At 41.4% G+C, this 8908-nt stretch overlaps 1 long non-coding RNA gene across 2 annotated transcripts; it reads left to right on the top strand.

Moving 5' to 3' along the window:
* The first annotated feature begins 2368 nt into the window (after positions 1–2368).
* LOC132219389 (uncharacterized) lies at positions 2369–7954 on the top strand. Of its 2 annotated transcripts, none has more exons than XR_009449413.1 (3): positions 2369–2670; positions 4066–4292; positions 5999–7954. It is a non-coding gene; the product is annotated as an uncharacterized LOC132219389 (long non-coding RNA). The 2 variants fall into 2 exon arrangements; XR_009449412.1 differs by lacking the exon at positions 5999–7954 and adding an exon at positions 5232–5462.
* Positions 7955–8908: the final 954 nt, after the last annotated feature.

Here is an 8908-nt window from a genome sequence, read left to right as displayed (position 1 = left end):
CAGTATGCCACCGGGTGGCAGCAGCAGGCGCAGCGGGTCCTGGATGAGCCAGACCAGCGTGGTGCCCAGCCCCACTACTACATCCCTCAGGGGATGTCAGACTGCTGGTTTAGGCCTGATCCCCACAGGCCAGCCTGGGATCGGGCTGAAACCAGCAGTCCGACATCACCCAAGGGGTCTTGGATTGTGAGAGGGAGCAGGCCAGGCTGAGGGACCCCACCAGTGCACGAATTCGTGCACCGGGCCTCTTGTTACATAATATGTGTGGATTCAGTGTTCTTAGTTTCAAACAACTAAAACCACTTTAGCAAATTCTAGCTGGCCACAAAAATATTGGACAATATCAATGTATTGGTTTGCCAAGGCTGCCATAATAAAATACCACAGACTGGGTGGACTAAACAACAGAAATCTATTTTCTTGCAATTTTGGGTCTGGAAGTACAAGATCAAGGTATTAGCAGGGTTTGTTTCTTCTCAGGCTTCTCTCCTTGGCTTGCGGTGGTTATCTTCATGGGCTTTTGTCTGTACAGGGCCTCCTTAGTTTCTCTCTCTCTCTCTCTCTCTCTCTCTCTCTCTCTCTCTCTCTCTCATGTCCTAATCGCCTCTTATAAAAACATCAGTGATATTGGATTAGGGCTCAGCCTAATGACCTCATTTGAATTTAATCATTATTTTAAAGGCCTTATTTTCAAATGTAGTCACATTCTGAGGGACTGAGGGTTAGGGCTTCAATGAATGAATTTTGGGGTGTAACACAATTCACCCCATAATAACTGGCTACCTCTCCAGAATAAGGCTATGGAGTCAGCAACAGCTATCAGTTTAAACCACGTGTGAGCATGTCCATGGGCACACCATTACTGTTCCTGTTGAGCACAACGAAGACATCAACTTGTTTTTATAGCTGGGCCTGGGATACAACCTCCAATGTAGCAGACAGAATCATATATATATATATATATATATATATATATATATATATATATATATACACACATACCAATATATAGACATAGTCTGTTGAAATTTTTAATTTTAAAGTTGGGAAAATAGCCTACATGAATTAAAGGAAAATGTTCTCATTAATTCTGAATGAAAAAGGATGTTTGTCATCAGCCTTCTCACAAACATTAAATGTTTAGAAAATTTTAAAAGAAAATGCTTGTGAACCAAATAATTCCCAACAATGTAATGTCACATACATGCCAACAATACTGTTTCCATACATTTTCTAAAAATATTGTCAAGCAACTATTTTTACAACTCAGTGGGAGAGTGAATAATAATAATGAATTTTAGAATGGGGGAGAAGTATTACAAATGAAATGAGAACAAGAAAATATATAAACAAATTATTATAAAACTGCAAAAGTGTGAAAAGTAATTATTCAATGAGAAGCTACATAATTTAGAAATTAAGTTAACTAGAAAAATTATCACCTAAAATAAACTGAGATATGAGGATCTGGAGGGGAGAGTAGAAATAAAAACAAATTGCATTTCTCACCTTACTCAAGAATGAATCACTTCAACATTAGTAAATAGCAAAAAATAAATTCTTTTAAAAATTTGAATAACATTAAGTAATATGTAGAAAATTATTTTTATTTAGAAGTCATTACCAGTAGAATAATAAAAGTTTGTGTAACATCCACATAATTTGTAAGTAAAGAAAAAGAACAACCTTATGTACTAAAGGAAAAGAAAATAACTGCAAAGTAAACAATGACACATGAAGATTAAAATAAGAGATGAGGTTGTGTAAATAGAATGAAGCAGAGCAAGGATATTCATACCAGATGAAGTTGAAATCAGGTCAAAGGCAACAAAGGAAAAAGAAGTGTTGTTGTTTTTTTTATTTATAAAAAAATCACTGTGCAATAAAGATAATGACATCATAAAATTTTATGTGCCAAATGGCATCACAACGAAATATATAAAGCAAGAATAGTTAAAAGCACGATGAGAAATTCACAATCCTAGAGCAAGAGTTTTAAATACCACAGACAGGTCAGCCAAAATTTCAGAGATACATTTAAAGGTGTAGAACTTTCTCTCCTTCAAACAGAGACTATTCAACAAATATCCATGAACAGTTATACAAGTTTATCACATATATTTTTTTAAATGAACTTTGTGAACATTCAAAAATACATTAATTGCATATTTGTTATCATGAAAATGATGAGAGAAAAAAATAACACTTGTAAATGCTTTGCTAAGAAATAGAGCATTACCCAGAAGCTCCCTGTTTTCTGCTATTATTTCCCCCCAAATGCCTTCCAAATAAATGTTTTCCCGAATTCTGCTTATTATTCTCTTGCTTATCTGAACAGTTTTACCAAATATGTATATATCCCTTCACAATTGTGAACATAGACTCATGCAGTAAGAAGTCTTCTGCAATTTGCTCCTCATCATGTTTTTGAGATTCTTTGAGGTAAATTCGAATAGCTGCCTCTCATTCATTGGCATTTGAATAATAGTCTGTTGTGAATGTGCCATAGTTTATTAGCCATTCTTCTGGCCAGTTTTATTTCAGTTGTTGGGTGTGTGTTTTTTCCAGTTTTTATCAGATCTTCTCTGAGTATCCTCACACATGTCAACAGGCACATGTGCACAAGTTTTCTGTACTGGTGCCTTTCAAACTGTAGAGTCCAACTTGTTGGTAAGTGATTACATCAATTTTGTGAGCTGCAATGAGTATTTTAAAAAATAAATTAATTAACTTTTAAAAAAGAAAACACACACACACAATCAAAACAATAAGAAAAAACAACATTAGGAGTGAGACAGGGAAGGTGATCACAGATTCTGAGCAGATTGAAACAGGTAAAGACAAGTGTAAAAAATCCCATGCTGATATATATATATATATATATATATATATATATATATATATATATATATATATATATATGTTTTAAATATATTTTATTAATTTTTTTACAGAGATGAAGGGAGAGGATTAGAGAGTTAGAAACATCGATGAGAAAGAAACATCGATCAGCTGCCTCCTGCACACTCCCTACTGGGATATGCCCGCAACCAAGGTACATGCCCTTGACCAGAATCGAACCTGGGACCCTTCAGTCGCAGGCTGACGCTCTATCCACTGAGCCAAGCCAGTTAGGGCTATGCTGATATATTTAAACTTCTGAAAGAATAGATGCTCTTTTAGGAAATATCAGTTACCAAACTTGATGAAAGAAGAAGAAACCTAAATGAAGTAATAAATGTGAGAAAAATTTTCAACATTTGTCAAAGAAATATGCCATCCCTCAAACACTAGGCCAAGCGGCACTAAAAATTAGTTCTCTGACCTTCAAAGACTAGAAAATTCTTGCTACATCTAATGTGTTTCAGAGCACAGATAAAAACAGAAGACTTTCCAGTTCATTTCACTAAGTTAACTTAACCACAGGTATCAGCCAGCTCCTCAGTAGAAAAGTGATGTCACACTCACATTAGTAACTTTAAGTGTTTAGTACAGGTGTGGGAAGGGTGGTACTACAGTCCTGTTACCAACTTGAAGGGGCAGAGGGAAGGGTTGTTGTCAGAACCTAGTGGGAGGCCTGACTGGAGCTGAGATATTTGCTCGAGTGTCCCAGATTCCCTCGACTGTTCAGGGAAGGGCTGGGAGAATGAAATGCCCTCACCTCATTTTCCTTCCACCCTTCAGTTTTCTTCCTGGGTCCCTCATTGGCCAAACCCAACTGGAAGCCATATGGTCATATAGCCAACCTCCGAGGGCAGAGAGCAGGTGAAAGATGGAGGTGTCGCTGAAGGGGCAAATGGAGGTCATGGGAACACCATGGTGCCACAATGTCTGGGTACAACATGAAAAGGATTGCATGAAGAATATAAGCAGAGAGCAATCTAACCTCTGAATACAGATGCAAAAATATTGAAACAGAATATTAGCAAATTGAATTTAGAACTTTATTATGCTTTGGTAAATAACAAATAATGCTTTGGTATTTAATTGGGTATTTTTCCAATTGTTCATGTTTTAAGGAATATTTCCACAACTTTCTCCCCTCCTCATTCTCTTCTTCTCGAGGGAGGAGAAATGACTTACTTGAATGGTGAGTGTTGAAGAGGATGCCGGGCCTGCTGGATCTCTTGGGAGCCAGGCTGTGCTCAGATGTAAGCCTCCTTGGCTTCTCCACAGGATAACATCACAGGGAGCACCTCCAGGCTGCAGCCCGGCCAGTGACCAGGGGGCCAAATTGTTAAATTCAGAAGATCAAGCCCATTTGGTTGTCTAGTCCACATCATCCAATCCAGGTTTGTTTGTTCTTGTTGTTTTAATCAGCAATCAAGCTAATATATATGTTCATCTGATTCCTATGTCTTTTATTCATTCTGTACTTGGGAAGAGAAAAATGAACATGTTAAGTTACTGGCCTTTAAGAATGCCAATACCACTTACCTCTAATCCCTCTTAGTGCAGACACTGCCACCGTCATGACCATCAAACAGCCATACAGCACAGGACTCTATAAATATGCCTTCTGGGTAGGGAAGAACCAGGGAGAACAAAGAATTCACTGATTTTTGAGCTCTGAAAAGCCTTTATAAAGATGCCTCAAATACAGGTTTAAAAGCCATGGATCTTCAGCAAAAAAGAACAAAGCTTTGACTTCTTAGAAACGTGGCTGTGAGTAGAGGAATCAGACATGAAATGTATACTATCTATTGGAGTGTGGGAAGGATTGGCAATAAAATAAGAGTCTTTTCTCTGCCCATAATAAGGAAAGCCATCAAACATAGGTAAGAAAGGAAGATGAGAAGCTATTTGAAGTTGGAGGTGATGTTAAAAAATGGAAATTCTTGATGAATCTTAGAGGAGGAGATTCCCAGAGCTGAAGGAGGATGCCAGAGCAGAAGAAGCATTTTCAGGCCCCAAATGGAGTCACTTATGCTAAGTCCCTAATCAACAAATGAAGACCAAATTACAGTTTTGGGTCTCCCAGAAATGGAACCTTAAGCCAGTTGGTCAGGAATAGCGTGTCCAGCACTAGTGAGGTCATCTGCCATAGAGACCCACTTTTTTTGCCAATATAACTTCATGTTCTGTTCCCTTCTGCCTATAACTATCTTTCACTTTGTACAGCTCCCTAGAGCTCTTATCTTTAGATGGGATGCTACCTGATTCATAAAGTATTGAACAAAATCAATAAGATCTTTAAAACTTGTTCAGTTGAATTTTGTTCTTTTTAACAGGTCTAAGTCCAGATGGATATGAGGGTGGCCTTGCAGCTTCCTTGAGGGAAAGCAGCCCAGAATTCCCTGCCTCCACCCCCTTGTGAGAATACCATATATTTGGAAGACTGAGCATTCTATGGAACACACCCTGAGATTTGCTGCTGTGCTTAGTTCCTGGATCTCAGGTTTAAACTGGGGCAAAAGGGTGACCTGATTACCATTATCCTATCTAATAAAAGAGTAATATGCAAATTACCATGGCAACCTGGGAGCAGCCAAGCAGGCCCCATAGACAGAGCACAGCAGGGCCTGCTTGGCCGTCACCTGTGGCAACCCGGGAGCGACCAAGCGGGCCCCGCAGATAGCAGAGAACTACAGGGATTGGGCCTAAGCCATCAGTAGGACATCCCCTGAGGGCTCCCAGATTGGAGAGGGTGTAGGTTGGGCTGAGGGTCTCCCCCACCCCCTGTGCACGAATTTCGTGCTCCGGGCCTCTAGTCCTATATAATAAAGAGCTAATATGCTAATTAGGCCAAACAGCAGAATGACCATCCAGATGACCTTCTGAATGAAGCCAGGTCTTCGAGGGCTGAGCCCCTTGCACGAATTTTGTGCATCAGGCCTCTAGCCATCTATAAATACCCTTTGGACAGTATCTGATCAACAGCCCACAGATGCTGTAAGCTGGCTGTACTTTCTTCTTTTGGGGGCCAGGTAGATTGCAACTGCATCTGTCAGAGGCCAGAGGCTCTTGTGTTCTCCAATAGCCTGGCTCTATTTCTCAGGTCTTTCCTGTCCTGGGAAGCTCCACAGTGCTGCACTGCAAGAAAGATGTGTCCTTGGTGGTTCTAAAGGGCCTACTGTACCAGAAGAAGGAAGGAAAGGTGTGAGTGGTAAGAATGAGGACACACAAACATACTAAATCTTTCAAAATATTTGCTCATTGCAGCACTGAATTGGAGTTATTTGGAGATGAGAAAAGTGGTGTCACAAGAGGATACAAAATTCGCCCAGGAAAACAATGCTAAGAAGTGGCAGAAAGGGCATTCACACACAGATGTTATGCTTCCCTGCTGGGCGCATCCTCCCTCCACTCCACCTCACTGGGCTGCAGGGAGGGCTCCAGCCCTGGTGAATGTCAATGAACTTTTAATGAGGTCTTAATCAAGGGCTTCATTACTTGGACTCTTGGGGAGCCTTCAGGAGACAAAAGCTGGTTTTCACACCAAGAGGGCTTGGGAGAGCTCACAGGTTCTGATCTTTCAAGGACATCACTGTCAGCTTTTCACCCTTTTGCTCCCACTGCCCCAAGACCTGAGCACAAACAAAAGGAAACCCTCAGATCTACTTTACATGAGCTCTGGACTGCCCTTGGCCTTGGTGCTAATGAAGTAACTTAACAAATCCCCTCTGAAAAGTTGCATTGCATTTGCATATGTTTAGTTGTTCCCAGTGTCCCTATTTCCTAAGACTGATGTGACCCTCATAAAACCACAGGAAGCCACATTCATCTTCCCTCTTTTCCTCCCCCTTCTTTCTTACCCCAGCTAGACTTGTCCTGCTCCTTGAAGCCTATCTAATAACAAAGTTCAGCCCCTGGCAGATTTTTTATACAACTGAAAGGCAAAGATCCATATGCCTTTATTTAGAGCTGCTAACTGAGTTTGAAAATCCCAGCTTGACCTCATTTCTTTCTGTACATTTCCCCTCAAAGACCCAGAGGTGGATACACTCACAATTGATAGAGCTGCTGCTAGATTATTGAGCATTCCCAGTAAGCTCCTGGTTTCAATCGGTTTACCGAATGGTGTTGATCTGTCATAAGCATTATGTCTGGATACCAAGATCAGACTCAAGGAAAATGGTGTATTTTACACTCATTTGTATTGTGGATGAAAAGGGGACACATGCTAACCCGCAGCCTTGCAAACTCAGAGACCTAAAGTAACCACAAAGGATGATCTGAAATTAAACCCTTTTAATTAAAAAGCAGTTTATAATGGGTAATCATGTCCTAGGCCAGTGCCTTCCCTGACAAAGATCAACTTTATCTTTACTGAGCTTATTGTCTTTTTGCATCTAAGATAATATACCTGTGGAATGTCAGGGTAACTGTTACTTCCTTTTTTTCCAGACCCCTCAGGGCGCAACTAATGGCACCAGAGCTCAGACCACAGATTCCCTCATTGTTATTGTTATCTGTTAATTGTTGACTGTTAACTGTCCTACATCCACCAATGTAAAAGAAGCATGTGTCTATCATTTTACTTTTTATCCAATCTCAGAAGTTTCCTCATTTTGCTTTCTCCCTCCTCCCTAATCAATCACCAATGGATTTCATGTAACCACTTACATCTCCTCCTTTGATGGTAATTTATAAAAATAGGTGAAAAAACTCCATATTCCGGAGCATTGTCTCAATACATTGAGAGTCTGCTTCCTGGCAATTGTCGACAGTTTGGCTGAAATAAACTCACAAAAATTCTTTATAGGTTTGAATGTTTCTTATGCTAACAGTATCTGCTACTTTGAACATGGAGCCCCAAGAGCAGATTTTAAAAATTCAAGCGTTGATTCTGAGTACATAATGCTCAACTGGAATGAGCTAAACATCCTCCTATTTCACTCCCTGGAGGATTTGTGAGCAGTGATATGCTAGAAACATGAAAATGTTCATAAGAGAAAGGCCTTTGGAGGGAGCATGAGGGAGATTAAGAATACCTACTTATTGGAAGGGTAGTAGAAAGCAGTTAAAAAAAAATAAGAAGAATGGTTCCAGCACAGTCTCTTTCCTGCTTCATTTCTATTAACATTCGGGGCTCAATTCAGCATCAGCCAGAAAATGACAGAGAAATGATCACCTTCTGAGATCACACTAGGTCTGTTTCCTCTAGCTCAGTGGTTCTCAACATGAGGCACATGCCCCACAGTGGGGCAATTAGATTTTTAAGGGGGGGCAATTAGAGAATGAGTTTCTGACAGTGAATTTTTGGCATTTCTTATGGTTCTAGGGGCCTCATACACAGTATATAAATATATATTGTGGCACATTTATGCATTTCAGTTCTATGTTCTGAAACTTAATTTGCTATTTCATCATCTCACTTCATATTATTATTATTATTACTAGAGGCCCAGTGCACAAAAATTTGTGCAATCGGGGGGAAGAGGGGGTCCCTCAGCCTGGCCTGTACCCTCTCGCAGTCTGGGACCCCTCGGGAGATAACAACCTGCTGGCTTAGGCCTGCTCCCGGGTGGCAGAGGGCAGGCCCAATCCCTAGGTGCAGCCCCTGGTCGGGCTCAGAGCAGGGCTGATTGGGGAGTTGGGGCGCCGCCCCCTGTCATGCACAGAGCAGGGAGGATTGGGAGGTTGTGATGCCACCCTCAGTCACGCTCAGGGTAGGGCCAATTGGGGGGTTGGGGCACCGTCCCCTGTCACACTCAAGGCAGGGTCAATGGGGAGGTTGCGGTGCCACCCCCTGTCACTCACAGAGCAGGGCCCATCAGGGGGTTGGGGCGCTGCCACTCTCACACTCAGGGCAGGGCCGATGGGGAGGTTATGACTCTACCCCGTCACACAAAGATCAGGGCCTGTGGGGGAGGGGGGTTGGGGTGCCGCACCCTGTCACACACAGAGCCGCAGGGTGATCAGGGGGTTGGGGAGCTCCCCCCTATCAGGCACAGAGCAGGGCTGA

This window comes from Myotis daubentonii, chromosome 16 (genome assembly GCF_963259705.1).
Source record: "Myotis daubentonii chromosome 16, mMyoDau2.1, whole genome shotgun sequence".
Classification (NCBI taxonomy): Eukaryota; Metazoa; Chordata; class Mammalia; order Chiroptera; family Vespertilionidae; genus Myotis; species Myotis daubentonii.
Note: the sequence above shows the minus strand (reverse complement) of the source record. Positions and strands in the feature narration are given on the sequence as shown.